Consider the following 17747-nt stretch of genomic DNA (forward strand, 5'->3'; position numbering starts at 1 on the left):
AAGCTATTACACAGGGACACCCAGGCCAAGGAGGGCTCTAAAGAGAAGGAATGGGAGTTAGCACGTAGGCCCAGGGTGCCGATTACGATGGATAACTGGACGTCTGCATTTTTTATATACTCCAGTATCTATTGTGAGAAATTTCCTGACAGGGCCATTGTGCTTTTTAAATACACAGATGTAAGGAAATGCCTCCTTGGTATGGTTACCCCCTGACATTTTGCCTTTTGCTGATGCCAAGTTATGATTGTAAGTGTGCTGGGACCCTGCTAACCAGGCCCCAGCACCAGTGTTCTTTCCCTAAACTGTACCTTTGCTTCCACAACTGGCACAGCCCTGGCACTCACAAAGTCCCTTGTAAATGGTACCCCTAGTACCAAGGGCCCTGATGCCAGGGAAGGTCTCCAAGGGCTGCAGCATGTCTTATGCCACCATGGGGACCCCTCACTCACCACATGCACACTGCCTCACAGTGTGTGCTGGTGGGGAGAAAATCGACATGGCACTCCCCTCAGAGTGCCATGCCAACCTCACACTGCTTGTGGCATAAGTAAGTCACCCTTCTAGCAGGCCTTACGGCCCTAAGGCAGTGTGACGGGCTGGACCCTGCTCGCCGGCACTCAGCTCCTGCTTGTGCTGACACTGCCCCTGGTGCTCTGAGGCTCCCTGCTCGTGATTGGTGGAAGGGTCGGCAGTGGCGGTGTGCTGGACGTTCAAAAGTGCTGCGGCATACTTTTATGGTGTTCAGAGCTTTGGAGGAAAAACCAGGAGACCAGGGGAGAGCTGTGAACCCTTTCGTGGAGGAGGAAACACCCAGCAACAGAGATGTGAATGTGAGAACCCAGGAGCGGATATCGCCAGAGAGTCAGAGACAGCAGTCTCATCCAAGCACTGGAGCTGAAGACGGAAGATGAGCGTCAGGAGATCCTGCTCCAGGCAACCGGGAAGACGAGTGGCCATTCAGGTGTGTGGGACTACGTCCCTGAACGAGAGTGCGAGTGAGAGACATAGAGTAGAAAGGGGGGGTCGGAAAGCATGGAAAGGCGGGAGGGGAAAGACAAAAATGAGGAACCATAACAAGCATGAGCACGGAGAAAAGGGGAGTGGGTTGGAACAGAGTAACAGACAAGTACCAGAGGGGGGGAAGAGAACAAATAAAATACTTACCACTAGTCATTATAGAGCATCATCACCGATACAGAGACCAGCAAACCCATGCACAGGTCCGTTTAAGCACTAAAAAGAAAGACAGAAAGGACAGAAGTAAAAACACTGAGAGACAGAAGGGATACAACACCTACTAATTTATAACAATCAGAATGTAATAAGAAGACTAGTGAGTCAGGGAAGGGGAAAGGATGCAGAGACTAAACAGAGACAGGTGGCATGTACACTTACTGCTATCTTCTCTTCTCTCCACATGCACTTCCTGGGGACGACCTGTGAACCAGGGAGACAGAAATGAAGAGTGAAGACCGAACCTCAAGAACATCCCCACCCTCAAATCCCACAACCAAATACTCACCTGTTTTCTAATACATCTTCAGATTTCAATAAAAATAAACCTTTCTTCAGACTACCGCTTTATTAACGACCTCCCGCTCACAAGTGGTGTCAGAAGTGGGATTTTTCAAACACAGAAAAGAATCCACCACCATGGAGGAGAAAGCAACTATGGCAGATGTCATAGCCCAGTTGGCTGAGGGGCAACAACACCTTCAGTTGATATGGGAACAACTAATGAAAGAAGCCAAAGAGGAACGGGAGGCATTGCAAACAGCGTTCAAAAGCCAGGTGACGATTATGGCTAATAACCAACTGGTACATGAAACAGCATTGGGTAAACTTACCGACACCATCGCCCATACAAAAGTACACCCCACGGTACCAAGTAGTGTGTTACAAAGATACCAGGAATAAGAAGACCTGACTCTTTCTTCACAAACTTTGAAAGAGTGGCCAGTACTTCTAATTGGCCTGAGGACAAATGGGGCCAGTATATCGCCCCCCTACTCACTGGCCACTTGCAAACAATGTATCAAGCTATCAATCCGAGTGGGAACTTGCCATATAAGGACATAAAGAAAACTATCCTAGAAAGAGTGGGCTTGGACAGCGAGAGTTATCACACTAAGTTTAGGCAACTGAAATGGCAGCATCATGAGAATCCCCGTACATTGTATTATAGAGTCCAACATTCAGCCGGGAGGTGGTTGCAACCTACAGAGAGGACAAGAGAAGAAATGTTTGACATAATAGTGTTAGAACAGTACTTGGATGCTTTACCCCCTACCACTCGGAACTGGGTACAACAGCATCCAGGATTCACAAACGAAACAGCCGTAGATCTTGCCTGTGCTTATCACAGAGGCTCTGACTTCTGGGCTACCATTAGACGGGCTTATAAACAGCACTGTTCAGCACAAGGCGGTCCTGTTACAAGGGGGAAGATTTGCACGATCACCGGGGATTTCCGGCAGAATCAGAATGAGGACCCAACTTTAAAACACGCATGGCAACAGGCTGAGGCTGGGGCAGCACCAGGGGTAGGTCCCAGGTTCTTGATTCGTAATAACCTGTTATAAGGAAATCCCACACCCACTAGAGGAAACGACCTGCAGTTAGTAGTGCCCAAAAGCCACCGCCAACAAGTGTTACAATTAGCACATGGGGATAACAGAGAAGGGCATTTAGGGAGGGAGAAAACTGAGGAAGCAATCCTTAGACGATTTTATTGGCCAGGGGTTTATGGTGAAATAAGAAAGCATTGTTCAGAGTGCCCCAAATGCCAGTTGTATAACCCCTCTCCACAAAAACCCGTACCCCTACAACCTCTTCCGATTATTGACATTCCCTTTACCAGGGTTGGAATGGACCTTATCGGGCCCCTCACCCCTTCCACTCGTGGTAGACAATATGTTCTAGTCCTAGTGGACTATGCCACACGCTATCCAGAGGCCATAACCCTTCCCAGTATACACACTAAAGCTATTTCCCAGGCAATGATAGAGTTTTTTTCATGGGTGGGTTTCCCAAAAGAAATATTGACGGACCAAGGGACTCCTTTTATGTCTAGGTTAATGGCTAAAGTATGTCGTTTGCTAGGGGTAAAACAAATCCGTACGTCAGTGTATCATCCTCAAACAGATGGGTTGGTGGAACGATACAACAAAACCATTAAATCCTTACTAAGAAAGAGTATATCTGAGGCTGGTAAGGATTGGGAAAAGAAACTACCGCTGGTTCTATATGCTATTCGTACCCATGTACAAGCCTCTTTAGGCCATAGCCCTTTTGAAATGTTGTTCGGTCGACAGCCACGCACACTGTTAGATATGTTAGCCGAACAGTGGGAGGACACGGAGGAAGAGGTAAAAGACCTCTTGACCTATACCCAGGATTTAAGAGAGAACCTTCATACAGTATGGGAGGAGGCCCATGCTGCTTTACAGGAAGCTCAGAATAAGCAGAAGCAAATCTATGATACTCGAAGTGCAGTGCGCACCCTAACCGTAGGAGACAAAGCTCTAGTCCTACTCCCTAGCACTGAGAATAAATTATTGGCCAAATGGCAAGGACCGTTTGAAGTAACAGCACAGATCAATCCCACCACATATAAGTTGGCCATTCCCCAAGGAAGTGGAAGGGAACAGATATATCACATCAATCTTCTTAAAAAATGGCTAGAACCCACAGGAGGCTCTTCCATTCATTTTATTAACTCAGAGGTTACTGAGGACATCCCATATCCCATGTTACCTCACCGGGACCTGCCTAACCAGGCACAACCATGGATCAATCCCACTCTTGAAAGAGTGTATCACAATCAACTAACCCGCCTAGTACATCACAATCAAGATGTCTTCTCTAAATATCCAGGCAGAACCACCCTAGTACAACATCCCATTCGTCTAAAAATGAACACTGTCTCACAACAGTGACCCTACCGTATTCCTGAAGCCAAACAAAAGGTTATTGAAGAGGAAGTACAAGCCATGTTGGCAGCCGGTATAATAGAACCATCAGCCAGCCCATGGTGCTCGCCAGTCATGTTGGTACCCAAGCCAGATGGTAGCACCCGGTTTTTCTGTAGATTACAGGGGAGCTAACAACTCGACCTATTTCGATGCATATCCTATGCCTAGAATAGACAAGCTTATTGAGAGGCTAGGTCAGGCCAAATTCCTCTCCACCCTGGACCTCACCAAGGGTTATTGGCAAATACCCTTGAAAAGGGACGATAAAGAAAAAACAGCATTTGCCACCCCCTCTGGTTTATATCAGTTTACTGTCCTCCCTTTTGGACTTCATGGGGCCCCTGCCACCTTCCAAAGACTCATGGATGAAATCTTACGTCCATTTAAGCAGTATGCTGCTGCCTATCTCGATGACATTGTTATTTATAGTAATACTTGGGAGGAGCACTTGGCACACCTAGATACTATATTACAAGCTCTTCGAAAGGCCCAGTTAACTGCCAATCCTGAGAAATGTAGACTTGGACAGACTAGTATCAAATACCTGGGGTATATTGTGGGGAACGGTCAGATTAGACCGCAAGTGGAAAAAATTGAAGCCATCTCCAGAATGTCATTCCCCAAGAGAAAGAAAGATATCAGAGCATTCTTAGGTTTGATTGGGTATTATAGACGTTTTATTCCCCATTCTCTACAGTGGCAGAACCCCTTACTGAGATGCTCAAAAACACATATCCCAACACCACTGGTCCTCCCTCGGTGTCTGCCTTGCAGAGCTTTGACAAGTTAAAAACAGCCCTCGTGTCTGAACCTGTCCTTTGCTGTCCTGATTTTTGTAAACCCTTTGTGTTACTGACTGATGTCGCTGACGTAGGTCTGGGAGCAGTGTTGTCCCAACCACAGGATGATGATTCCCTCCACCCTATATTGTATATCAGCAGAAAGCTTCTACCGCGGGAATTGCATTATCCAACTATAGAGAAGGAACGTTTGGTGATTAAGTGGGCGATTGAATCCCTCAGATATTATCTGTCTGGCAGGACATTTATTTTGATTACTGATCACGCTCCTCTTACTTGGCTTGCCCACCATAAGGACACTAATTCCCGTGTTCTCCGCTGGATCCTTTCCCTACAGCCCTTTTCCTTTCGGATACAGCATCGTTCGGGTAAACAAATGGTGGCCGCGGATTTTCTTTCCCGCTATCCGGTCTTGGAGCGTCTCAACAGGCCGCTCTCTAGGGAGGGTGTATGTGACGGGATGGACCCTGCTCGCCCGCACTCAGATCCTGCTTGTGCTGACACTGCCCCTGGTGCTCTGAGGCTCCCTGCTCTTGATTGGTGGAAGGGTCGGCAGTGGCGGTGTGCTGGACGTTCAAAAGTGCCGCAGCATACTTTTACGGCGTTCAGAGCTTTGGAGGAAAAACCAGGAGACCAGGGGAGAACTGTGAACCCTTTCGTGGAGGAGGAAACACCCAGCAACAGAGATGTGAATGTGAGAACCCAGGAGCGGATATCGCTAGAGAGTCGGAGACGGCGGTCTCATCCAAGCACTGGAGCTGAAGACGGAAGACGAGCGTCAGGAGATCCTGCTCCAGGCAACCGGGAAGACGAGTGGCTGCATCCCGCCATGCTTCAGGAGAAGCGTGGCCATTCAGGTGCGTGGGACTACCTCCCTGAACGAGAGTGTGAGTGAGAGACAGAGAGCAGAAAGGGGGGGGTCGGAAAGAATGGAAAGGCGGGAGGGGAAAGACAAAAACGAGGAACCATAACAAGCAGGAGCACGGAGAAAAGGGGGAGGGGGGGTTGGAACAGAGTAACAGACAACTACCAGAGGGGGGGGGAAGAGAACAAATAAAATACTTACCACAAGTCATTATAGAGCATCGTCACCGATACAGAGACCAGCAAACCCACGCACAGGTCCTAAAGCACTAAAAAGAAAGACAGAAAGGACAGAAGGGAAAACACTGAGAGACAGAAGGGATACAACACCTACTAATTTATAACAATCGGAATGTAATAAGAAGACTAGTGAGTCAGGGAAGGGGAAAGGATACAGAGACTAAACAGAGACCGGTGGCATGTACACTTACCGCTATCTTCTCTTCTCTCCACATGCACTTCCCGGGGACGACCTGTGAACCAGGGAGACAGAAATGAAGAGTGAAGACAGAACCTCAAGAACATCCCCACCCTCAAATCCCACAACCAAATACTCACCTGTTTTCTACTACATCTTCAGATTTCAATAAAAATAAACCTTTCTTCAGACTACCGCGGTCTAGATTGCTTTATCCACGACCACCCGCTCACAGGCAGGGTGCACTATACCACAGGTGATGGCATATGTGCATGAGCACTATGTCCCTACAGTGCCTAACCAAAACCTTAGACATTGTAAGTGCAGGGTAGCCATAAGAGTATATGGTCTGGGAGTTTGTCAAACACGAACTCCACAGTTCCATAATGGCTACATGGGGAAGTTGGGTATCAAACTTCTCAGCACAATAAATGCACACTGATGCCAGTGTGGCATTTATTGTAAAATGCACCCAGAGGGCATCTTAAAGATGCCCCCCGAACACCAATCCGACTTCTAGTGTTGGGCTGACAGTTTCGCAGCCTGCCACAACCAGACGAGTTGCTGGCCACATGGGGGGAGTGCCTTTGTCACTCCGTAGCCAGGAACAAAGCCTGTACTGGGTGGAGGTGCTTCTCAACTCCCCCTGCAGGAACTGTAACACCTGGCGGTGAGCCTCAAAGGCTCACCCCCTTTGTTACAGCGCCACAAGTCATCCCAGCTTGTGGAGATGCCCGCCCCTCGGGCCACTGCCCCCACTTTTGGCGGCAAGGCTGGAGGAGATAACTAGAAAAACAAGGAGGAGTCACCCACCAGTCAGGACAGCCCCTAAGGTGCCCTGAGCTGAGGTGACCCCTGCCTTTAGAAATCCTCCATCTTAGTTTTGGAGGATTCCCCCAATAGGATTAGGGATGTGCCCCCCTCTCCTCAGGGAGGAGGCACAAAGAGGGTGTGGCCACCCTCCAGGACAGTAGCCATTGGATGCTGCCCTCCCAGACCTAAACTCCCCCCTAAATTTAGTATTTATGGGCACCCAAGAACCCAGGAAAGCAAATTCCTGCAACCTGAAACAAGAAGAAGGAGTGCTGACCTGCAAGCCCTGCAGACGACGGAAACGACAACTGCTTTGGCCCCAGCCCTTCCGGCCTGTCTCCTGACATGAAAAACTGCAACAGCGACGCATCCAATAGGGACCAGCGACCTCTGGAGCCTCAGAGGACTACCCTGAACCTAAGGACCAAGAAACTTCTGTGAGAAGCGACTCTGCTCAACAAACAGCAACAATATTGCAATTTTTTTGCAACTTTCAAAGACCTCACTCTTCCCGCCGGAAGCGTGAAACTTCACCCTCTGCACCCGACGCCCCCGGCTCGAGATCCAGAGAACCAACACCACAGGAAGGACTCCCAGGTGACTGCGACCCCGTGAGTAGCCCGAGATGACCCCCCAGACCCCCACAGTGACGCATGCAGAGAGAATCCAGAGGCTCCCCCTGACCACAACTGCCTGTAACAAGGGACCCGACGCCTGGACCAAGCACTGCACCCGCAGCCCCCAGGACCAGAAGGAACCAAACCTCAGTGCAGGAGTGACTCCCAGGCGACCCTCTGCCTAGCCCAGTCGGTGGCTGGCCCGAGAAGCCCCCATGTGCCCTGTCTGCACCGCTAGAGTGATCCCCGGGTCCCTCCATTGAAACCAATACAAAACCCAACGCCTGCTTTGCACGCTGCACCCGGCTGCCCCTGTGCCGCTGAGGGTGTGTTTTGTGTGCCTACTTGTGTCCCCCCCCAGTGCTCTACAAAACCCCCCTGGTGTGCCCCTCGAGGACGCGGATACTTACCTGCTGGCAGACTGGAACCAGAGCACCTCTTTTTTTCTATAGGCGCCTCTGTGTTTTGGGTACCTCTTTGATCTCTGCACCTGACCGGCCCTGAGCTGCTGGTGTGGTAACTTTGGGGTCGCCTTGAACTACCAATGGTGGACTGCCTTGAACCCCCAACGATGGGCTGCCTATGCCCAGGAACTGAGACTTGTAAGTGTCTTACTTACCTCACAATCTAACCAATACTTATCCCGCCCCCCCAGGAACTGTTGATTTTTGCATTGTGTCTACTTTTAACAAAAATTGTATATGTTATTGCTCTAATTCAAAGTTCATAACTTACCTGTGTGGAGTACCTTGCATTTTATGTATTTATTTCAAATACTGAACTTGTGGTTCTAAAAATAAATTAAGAAAATATATTTTTCTATAAAATAACTATTTGCCTGGAGTTAAGTCTTTGAGTGTGTGTTCCTCATTTATTGACTGTGTGTGTGTACAAAAAATGCTTAACACTACTCTCTGATAAGCCTACTGCTCGACTACTGCTATTTTTTTTACCACAAAATAGAACATTAGAATTATCTACTTTTGCCACTATCTTACCTCTAAGGGGAACCCTTGGTCTCTGTGCACACCATCTCTCACTTTGAGACAGTATATACAGAGCCAACTTCCTACATTGATGGATCAGCGGTGGGGTCTAAGACATTGCGTTTGCTGGACTACTCAGCCAATACCTGATCACACGACTAACTTCCAAACATTGTCATTAGAAACAGATTTTTGAAATTTGAGCTATTTTTCTACATTTTTAAAAGTCCTGCTAGGGCCTTGTGTAAGCCCCTGTTAGCATTTCTTTTAGAGTTTAAACGTTTGTAAAAGTTTGGATTTAAGTTCTAGAAGTAGTTTTTAAATTCTTAAAAAGTAATCCCAACTTTTAGAGATATAGGGGGTCATTCTGACCCTGGCGGTCATGGACCGCCAGGGCCAACGACCGCGGGAGCACCGCCAACAGGCTGGCGGTGCTCCCATGGCATTCTGACCGCGGCGGTACAGCCGCGGTCAGATACGAGAAACCGGCGGTGTACTGCCGGTTTCTCCCTGCCCAAGGGAATCCCCCATGGCGGCGCTGCAAGCAGCGCCGCCATGGGGATTCCGACCCCCTTACCGCCAGCCTTGTTCTGGCGGTTTTGACCACCAGAACCTGGCTGGCGGTAACGGGTGTCGTGGGGCCCCTGGGGCCCCTGCAGTGCCCATGCAAATGGCATGGGCACTGCAGGGGCCCCCTAACAGGGCCCCACCAAGATTTTCAGTGTCTGCCACGCAGACACTGAAAATCGCGACGGGTGCAACTGCACCCGTCGCACCCCTTCCACTCCGCCGGCTCCATTCGGAGCCGGCATCCTCATGGAAGGGGGTTTCCCGCTGGGCTGGCGGGCGGCCTTCTGGCGGTCGCCCGCCAGCCCAGCGGGAAACTCAGAATTACCGCAGCGGTCTTTTGACCGCGCAGCGGTATTCTGCCGGCGGGACTTTGGCAGAATGACCCCCATAATGTCTAGCACAGATGAGATGGTGGTGGAACTCAACCTCACCCCTTACCTGCATCTAGGGATGTCAGAGCTAAGGTAGGCCGCCCGCCAAAGTCAGAATGACCCCCATAATGTCTAGCACAGATGAGATGGTGGTGGAACTCAACCTCACCCCTTACCTGCATCTAGGGATGTCAGAGCTAAGGACTCTCTGTAAGCTAAAAAATAAAAAGACTGGGTCCAACCCTACCAAAATTTAGCTCCAGGAGCTTTTGGCAGAGTTTGCAAAGGACCACCCCTCTGAGGATAATCCTACAGAGAGAGAAATTAGTGACCAGGAGGATGACTCCCTCCCTCCTGTCCTAATTAGGGAGACCAGGGTCCCTCAAACCCTGACTCCACAAGTGATAGTCAGTGAAACTGGTTCTTCCACAGGGGAGACCAGTAACTCTGGAAGCATTGAGGGCAGCCTCAATGAATATGACCTCCTGTTAGCCAGGATGGCCAAAAGATTGGCAGTGGAGAGACAGCTCCTAGCCATAGAGAGGGAAAGACAAGAGATGGGTTTAGCTCCCATCAATGGTGGCAGAAACATAAATAGGGTCAGAGAGAATACTGACATCCTAAAAATCCCCAAAGGGATTGTAACAAAATATAAAGATGGTGATGACATCACCAAATGGTTCACAGCTTTGGAGAGGGCTTGTGCAATCAGAAAAGTAAACAAATCTCACTGGGGTGCTCTCCTTTGGGAAGTGTACACTGGAACATGTAGGGATAGACTCCTCACACTCTCTGATAAAGATGCAGAATCCTATGACCTCATGAAGGCTACCCTGGTTGAGGGCTTTAGATTCGCAACTGAGGAGTACAGGATTAGGTTCATGGGGGCTCAAAAATCCTCGAGCCAGACCTGGTTTGATTTTGTTGACTTCTCAGTCAAAAAATTAGATGGCTGGATAAATGGCAGTAGTGTAAATGATTATGATGGGCTGTATAACTTGTTTATGAAAGAACACCTGTTAAGTTATTGTTTCAATGACAAACTGCATCAGCATCTGGTAGATTTAGGTCCAATTTTTCCCCAAGAATTGGGAAAGAAGGCATACCATTGGGTCAAGACTAGATTGACCAAGACTTCCACAATGGGTGACCAAAAGAAAGGGGTCACAAAGCCGCCCCAGGGGAAGAGTGTTGAGACATCCAAGGGAAAAAGTAAAGAGTCTTCTACAGGGTCACAAAAATCTGCTCAGGAGGGTGGGGCCAAAGCCTCTTCACAATCCTCATATTGGTATAAGGGTGAAAAATGTGTTCCCAAAAAGGCCTGGTGTCGCATCTGTACTCAGCATGGACACCAAACTGGAGACAAGGCCTGTCCCAAGCAAAAGTCCCACAACTACTACTCCAGTTAGCACTGGAATAGCCAGTCTCCAGGTGTGATCAACAGTGTGCCGAGAGCAAATCGGGGTTCACACTGAAGCTACATTAGTCTCTGAGGGTGGGGTGGACCTAGCCACACTTGCTGCCTGGCCACCTAACATGCAAAAATACAGGCAACAGCTCTTAATCAACGGGACTAGAGTAGAAGCCCTGAGGGATACAGGTGTCAGTGTCACTATGGTGACAGACAAACTGGGTTCCCCAGGACAATACCTGGCTGGACAGACATATCCAGTCACAAACACTGACAATCAGACTAAAATCCATCCCATGGCAATGGTAACTTTAGAATGGGGAGGGGTCACTGGCCTGAAACAGGTGGTAGTATCTTCTGCTATTCTAGTAGAATGTCTGCTTGGAAATGATCTGGAGTCCTCAGCATGGGCTGAGGTAGAACTCAAAACCCATGTAGCCATGCTGAGTATTCTTGAACTGGTGTGTGTCAAGACAAGGGCACAGTGCAGGGCTCAGGGTGAAAAAGAAGGGTTGGAGTCTGGAATAATGACCCAACCTTCCAAGAGAAAAGGAAAGAAGACTGGGGAACCAGCTTCAACACAGCACAATAAATAGAACCTCTCTTCCCAGGAAGATGTTCTATCCCCTGAGGGAACTGAGCCCATGCAGCTGGGACCTTACTAGGTTGAGCTCTTGGGCCCAGGTGGGCCCTCAAGGGAACAGCTGTGTAAGGGGCAAGAAACTTGTCCCCCTCTTGAAGGCCTAAGACAGCAAGCAGCTGAGCAAGAAAAGGAAATGTCAGTGGAACTCACAGGGTCTATTGGGAAGGTGGACTCCTTTACACTGAGGCAAGAGATCCCAAACCTGGTGCCACTAGGAGAGTAGTAGTGCCTCAGGAGTTTAGGGAGTTCATTCTAACCGTAGCCCATGACATTCCCCTTGCGGGGCATTTGGGACAAACCAAGACATGGGAGAGGCTAGTCAACCATTTCTATTGGCCCAATATGTCCCAGAAGGTAAAGGAGTTTTGCACCTCTGTGTCACCTGTCAAGCCAGTGGTAAGACAGGTGGCCACCCAAAGGTCCCCCTCATTCCACTTCCAGTGGTGGGGGTCTCCTTTGAAAGAGTGGGAGTGGATATAGTGGGTCCACTGGAACCTCCCACAGCACCAGGGAACCAGTATATCCTAATAGTATTGGATCATGCTACTCGGTACCCTGAGGCAATTCCCCTAAGGTCCACTACTGCCCCTGCAGTAGCCAAAGCACTTATAGGTATTTTTACCAGAGTGGGATTTCCTAAGGAGGTGGTTCTGGCAGAGGTACCAACTTCATGTCAGCTTACCTAAAACATATGTGGAATGAGTGTGGGGTGACTTACAAATTCACCACACCATACCATCCACAAACCAATGGTCTTGTTGAGAGATTGAATAAGACATTGAAGGGCATGATCATGGGGCTCCCTGAAAAACTCAAAAGGAGATGGGATGTCCTCTTGCCATGCCTGCTTTTCACCTACAGAGAGGTGCCTCAGAAGGGAGTAGGGTTTTCCCCCTTTGAACTTCTGTTTGGTCATCCTGTTAGGGGACCACTAGCTCTTGTAAAAGAAGGCTGGGAGAGACCTCTCCATGAGCCTAAACAAGATGTGGTGGATTATGTACTAGGCCTACGTTCCAGCCTGATGATGATACCTGAGGGCCCTTGCATCTGATGTAATTCCCTTCCAGACATTTTGGGAATTTTGACAATTTTGGAACAGTGTACTTTTTTGAGTAGCATGACATGAGTAAGGAGGACGTACACTGGACTATCCAACCTCCATGTCCCCTTTTTTTGTGAGTGTATGAGCGCAGCAGTTTAGCTGTGGGGCATTTTTTTGCTTACTAACCATGGATAATTTCCACGGATTAAGCTATGATGACAGTTTGGTTAACGCTATACTCCAGACACCTTCCATTTTAGGAATGGACAATACAGGCCCTTCCGGGACCCTGAAAGAAGATTGGGATAAATTCACTGCACTGAAGAGAGATTTGATTAAAGCCATTTTACATGGTACTATAATGACTGAATATTTGAGGGCGAATATAGCCCCAAAGATTGATTGTCACTAATGTACCAAGGATTTTTCTGCAAGATCTACTCTTTAGAACCAATTGGGCACAAATAGCTTGGAAGTGTACCAGAGATTGGCTGATACTCATCATCAACACTTCAAACAGACTGGCAGAGTCAATCACGGTAAAGATTAACCTAGCAGAATCTACTTTAAAAACAACTTTGTCTCTAGCTTCCTTTAAGAGTTGAATAGCAAAGATAAATTCAGAACTGAATGAGAATAAAGAATACCTGACACAGCAGAAGATTACTAAATTACGGAAAGACATTTCCAGATTTAATAAAGAGATGATTTACCCATATATTTGAAGAAGACTTTGAAGGTGACACTGCATCACGGTCTTCAGAAGACCCCCACTTTTAAAAAAAAGTAATCAGAAGTTGAGTATGAGTTCCTCTTCCGACGGCTGGAGTACAGATGACGGGGCACCTCAACCATATTACAATTTTCCACATTTCCCAATACAACAGGCTCCCATGTGGCAACCACTGTATTCTTTCTACCAACCACACCCTATGCTACCCTACCCCCCTTTTTTAGGCTGAGGCCGGGGCAGAGGAAGAGGCAGACGCAGAGGAGGAGGAAGGCATGTCCACTGGTCACCACAAGAACCGCAGATGGTCACTCTGAGTCAAGGAAAAGTACCAGCAGTGAGAATGTAGTTGTCAACTTGTTGACGAGACCAATTACCATAGAAGAGAATGCTGTCCTCAACAAGGGTTTATGTTTTGTTCCTACCCCCAAGGATGACCTATTTAGAACTAATTGTGAATTGGCAAATTTTTTCAGGAAAATTTGATTGCATTTGTTCTTTCAAGATAAATCTGTGGATTCTCGGCCAGCAGATACAGGCCTGAGAAATCCCTCGACTTTTCTTCCACCAGCATCATCAGTTCCTTGTGAGGTAATGGCCTTTAAAAAAGCAGTGATGCTGGATGTACAAAAATTGCAACCAAAACGACCTTTTTTCAGGATGACCACTGTTAGACCTGACATGCCTTAGGGTGGTCACCCCTAACTTTTTGCCAGCCTCCCTCCACTTTTTGGACTGTTTTTGCTGGCTTTTAGACTCTGCGCACTTTACCACTGCTAACCAGTGCTAAAGTGCATATGCTCTCTCCCTTTAAACATGGTAACTTTGGATCATACCCAATTGAACTATTTAATTTACTTATAAGTCCCTAGTAATGTGCACTGTATGTGCCTAGGGCCTGTAAATGAAATGATACTAGTGGGCCTGCAGCACTGATTGTGCCACCCACTCCAGTAGCCCCTTTACCTTGTCTCAGGCCTGCCATTGCAAGGCCTGTGTGTGTAGTTTCACTGCCAATTCGACATGGCATTTGAAAGTACCTGCCAAGCCTAAAACTCCCCTTTTTCTACACATAAGTCACCTCTAATGTGTGCCCTAGGTAACCCCTAGAGCAGGGTGCGGTGTGGGTAAAAGGCAGGACATGTACCTATGTAGTTTACATGTACTGGTAGTGTAAAACTCCTAAATTCGTTTTTACACTACTGTGAGGCCTGCTCACTTCATAGGCTAACATTGGGGCTGCCCTCATACATTGTTGAAGTGGTAGCTGCTGATCTGAAGGGAGTAGGAAGGTCATATTTAGTATGGCCAGAATGGTAATACAAAATCATCCTGCTGACTGGTGAAGTTGGATTTAATATTACTATTTTAGAAATGCCACTTTTAGAAAGTGAGCATTTCTCTGCACTTAAATCTTTCTGTGCCTTACAATCCACGTCTGGCTAGGTTTAGTTGACAGCTCCTTGTGCATTCACTCAGACACACCCCAAACACAGGGTACTCAGCCTCACTTGCATACATCTGCATTTTGAATGGGTCTTCCTGGGCTGGGAGGGTGTGCTCTGACACAAAGGACTGCCACACCCCCTAGTGGGACCCTGGCAGACAGGACTGAACTGAAATGGGACCTGGTGCACTTCTAAGCCACTATTTGAAGTCTCCCCCACTTCAAAGGCACATTTGGGTATAAAACAGGGCATCTGCCCTACCACCTCAGACACTTGCTGGAGAAGAAACCTGAACCAGAACCTGCATCCTGCCAAGAAGAACTGCCTGGCTGCTCAAAGGACTCACCTGACTGCTTTCTACAAAGGACTGCTGCCTTGATGTTGGCCTGCTGCCTTGCTGAAATCTTCTCTTGTCTTGCTGCAGAAGTGCTCCCCAAGGGCTTGGAAAGAGCTTGCCTCCTGTTCCCTGAAGTCTCAGGACCAAAAAGACTTCTTTCTTTCAACTGGACTCCTTGTGCGCTGAACAATTCGACGCACAGCTTGCTCCGCGGTGAAAAATTCAACGCACGCCGATCCGGAAAGGCGCCGCTCGATCCCGCAAGGAAAAGATCGCCGCAATGCCTGCGGTCCGACCGGAACTTAGACGCACGGCCCGCCTGGACAACGCCGCACGACTTCCAGAGAGGAAATTGATGCGACGCCTGCCGTGAGGGAGAAAATTCCACGCACAGCCCACCGGAACGACGCGCAGCCGGATAACAAGCCCAGGATTCCACGCACAGACCCCGGGACATCTGGTAATCCCGCGACCCACAGAAGGAGACTGTCCGCGCGCCGGAAAATAACGCACGTCTTCCCCACGTGAAAAATAACGACGCAAGTCCGTGTGTGAAGGGGCGAAACCGACGCACACACAATTTTTCCACGCATCTCCTCCTCTGCGGCCCTTTGCGGAGATTTTCCACTCCAAACCAGGTACTTTGTTCTTGAAAGAGACTTTGTTTGCTTTTTAAAGAGTTAAGACACTTCATATCACTTTTCAGTGATATCTCTACAATTTCTTATTGCATCTTTTATCGTTTTGACCTACAAATACCCAGATAAATATTATATATTTTTCTAAACACTGTGTGGTGTATTTTTGTGGTGCTATATTGTGTTATTGTATGATTTATTGCACAAATACTTTACACATTGCCTTTTAAGTTAAGCCTGACTGCTCAGTGCCAAGCTACCAGAGGGTGGGCACAGGATAATTTGGATTGTGTGTGACTTATGCTGACTAGAGTGAGGGTCCTTGCTTGGACAGGGGTTACCTGTCTGCCAACCAAAGACCCCATTTCTAACAACCACTAAAGAGAGAATAGCCTTGAAAACTCTTCGAGAAGATCATACGATTGTCATAAAAACAGAAGACAAGGGTGGAGCTATAGTGGTTCAAGATGCATCTTCATATAGAACAGAATGGCTCTGCTTATTAAGTGATTCGACTTATTATACTCCTATTCCTCACGATCCAACTGAAAGATTACAACACCAGATTCGGTCTCAGATTCATGAAGCTGTTGCTAGTTTATAGATAACACAAAGAGAAGCAGAGTTCTTGGATACTAAGAATCCACGAATCCCATACGTTTACTGCCTACCGAAGATTCATAAAACATCGAACCACCTCCAGGCCGCCCAAACGTGTCAGGTATTGGGTCACTATTGGAACCTTTGTCTACCTTCTGTGATGTATTTTTGCAACCTATCGTCAGGGAATCATCCACCTTTTTAAAGGACATTAAGGAGGTCCTGAATTTGATTGAGTCCATAAATGCGACAGAAACAGTTTAAGCATTGATCACTCTTGATGTAGAATCACTTTATACTAACATCCCCCAACAAGAGACTTTACGAGTTGTGGAGACAGCTCTTTTGAATTCAACCATAAATACTAATACACCAGTTAATTTTATGATGCAATGCGCCACCATAGCATTGACAGAAAATGTCTTCCAATTTGAAGAACAACTATGCCATCAGACCCACGGTACATCGATGGGCAGTACTTTTGCCCCTAGTCTGGCCTGCGTTTATATAACTTTGAACAACAATTTATTCTTAACACCACAAATCCTTTTCGAGAGAACATCAGAGTGTGGTGAAGATACATTGACGACATCTTAATTATGTGGCAGGGAGATACTCGATTAGACCCTTCCTTGACTGATTGGATCAACAGTCTCGATCCTTTTCTGAAATTCACCTGTACTGTATCCACAGAGAGTATCTCATTTCTGGATCTAACCATCTCCATTACCAATGGCAAATTATGATCTTGTACGTATCACAAGGAGACGGATCGGAACAGCTTACTTCTGTATGAAAGTTATCACCCAAAAGCTCTACGAGATAATTTGCCATTTGGTCAATTCCTAAGACTACGTCAAAATTGTAGTAATGTGTCTATGTTTGAACAACAAGCGGATGACCTATCAAAAAATCTATTACAGAGACATTATCCCACTAGAATTATCAGTGCAGCATGTAAACGTGCTCGTAATAATAACAGAGAATCTTTACTTTCACCTTCTCTGAAAAATACGTCATCACGTCTAACCTTTGTGAAAACCTTTTCTCCAGTTGCTAATCCTCTGAAAAAGTTGATCAAAAACCCTGGTCGATCCTTACCAGCGGAGGAACTATGATACCTAGACCACTGTTTGCCTTTAAAAGAACACCCAACATAAAAGACTCAGTTGTACACACCAGACCATTATCCATGTATGAGACGAGCGATCAAAACCCGTTATGGTCTTTACCACCAGTTAAAGGACACTTTCCATGTGGTAACTGTAATGTCTGTTCCTTGACTGAACGGACGAAGATGATCACACTAGAACCAATGGGCCTGTGGCATCTGAACAGACACACTAATTGCAATACATCTAACTTCATTTATATGATCCGTTGCCCATGTGGATTATGCTACATAGGGATGACGTCGAAACCAGTCAGGGTTAGAATCAACGAACACAGGAGCAATATTCGCTGTGGTCGTTTGACAACGAA

This window comes from Pleurodeles waltl, chromosome 6 (genome assembly GCF_031143425.1).
Source record: "Pleurodeles waltl isolate 20211129_DDA chromosome 6, aPleWal1.hap1.20221129, whole genome shotgun sequence".
NCBI classification, from domain to species: Eukaryota; Metazoa; Chordata; class Amphibia; order Caudata; family Salamandridae; genus Pleurodeles; species Pleurodeles waltl.